Source organism: Vigna unguiculata, unplaced genomic scaffold, assembly GCF_037176805.1.
Source record: "Vigna unguiculata cultivar grain cowpea cultivar isolate G323 ecotype 2 unplaced genomic scaffold, ASM3717680v1 ptg000182l, whole genome shotgun sequence".
In the NCBI taxonomy this organism is placed as follows: domain Eukaryota; kingdom Viridiplantae; phylum Streptophyta; class Magnoliopsida; order Fabales; family Fabaceae; genus Vigna; species Vigna unguiculata.
The window spans coordinates 57,893-59,304 of NW_028196819.1; positions in this window are offsets into that span (position 1 = coordinate 57,893).

Consider the following 1,412-nt stretch of genomic DNA (forward strand, 5'->3'; position numbering starts at 1 on the left):
TGGACTAGAATAAAGGAAGGTCGGCCCGGCCTGTGATCGTAGTCCGATAGCTATTCCTGCCCCAACTTAACCAATGGGGTCCGGTAGTAAGGGGTAAGAATGAACAGAAGGCGACTAACCAATCTATCTTTGAAACCAGATGCCCGGAGATGTTTGATTCGTAGGGCTAGGAGATCGGTGAAGAGGGCCGGACAACCAAGCAAAAAGTTCTTCCATTACGGCTACTCTTAAATTTTGCACTACCACCTTATCCATTACTGGAGACGAAAGCAGCTATCCCTAATGCCTTGCCCCTCTCCCTCCAGTCGGGAGCTAAACCCGGGGAGTGAGAAGAGAAGGAAGGGAAGAATCGGCTAGGAAAAAATAAGATTTAATCGTGTTAATGCTAAAAACTCTAATACCCGGTATTCTCCGACATTTATAATATCTTATACTTGGTTCGAATCCAATTCCTGGTAAGGAAGGCAAAGATTAGAAATAAATTCCTGGATGATGAACAAGATGCACTGCAGCAGCAATAGCAAGTCACTTTGGAACGACCCGGCATCGAGGTCTCGACGAGCCTTCTCTACTCCCCAACCGCACCACCTGGGGAAACCAAGCGAAAGAAGACAAGATCGAATCTCCACTGTCTTGTGCTCGTCTCGGGGAATGGACACAAAAGAGATATTTCATATTATCATGAGAAAGCATTCAGAATCGGCATGAGCAAAAGCCCCCGTAAAAGCTTCAACAGGAAAAGCAGTTCAGCAAGACAATGGAAGCCAAATAAAAAAAAAAAGATCCCCTTATGTTTTTCCGTCTTCTTCTCTTTCGGGTGGGAGGCATATCTCAATAGCTCGATTCTTATTCTTTCTTTTCTGACGACTTTGCGGCTAACTGGCCTCCTTCTTTGAGGCCGTGGGATGGGAACCTCTGATTGAAAAGGAAGAGGCCGGTTTTACGCCTCAGCCAATGAACTCTTTCGGGCTGCGTTTCCTGATTCTATCTCCATCAATATAACAGAGAAAGATAGAGCTCAGGAGCGTAGTCAGAGGTCTTTGGTGCGTGAATGCTTGACTTAGAGCTTGAACTAGGGGCAATCCAGCAACCATTTCAACTGGATACCATCAAGCAAGAGGGCAAGAGAGGAGGAGCCGATGAAATTAGGAGTTCTTCCCCGCTGACGTCTAAGCTCTCAAGGACTCGGATTAGTCAACAGGAATGAAATCTAAGAAAGCTGGTAGCTCGAGCGAGGAGCGGAGCCTAGCCCTATAGCTATAGGCTATATAAGATTCCATTTCCTCTGCTTTGAATAGTTAGAATCAAACTAATTGCTCATTCATTCAGAGCTCTTGTCGGTCAAGTAGATCGAGAGAGAGAATTGGCTTCTATATAATCTGCTGGAGTCAGATCAGTAGGGGAGTTCACAC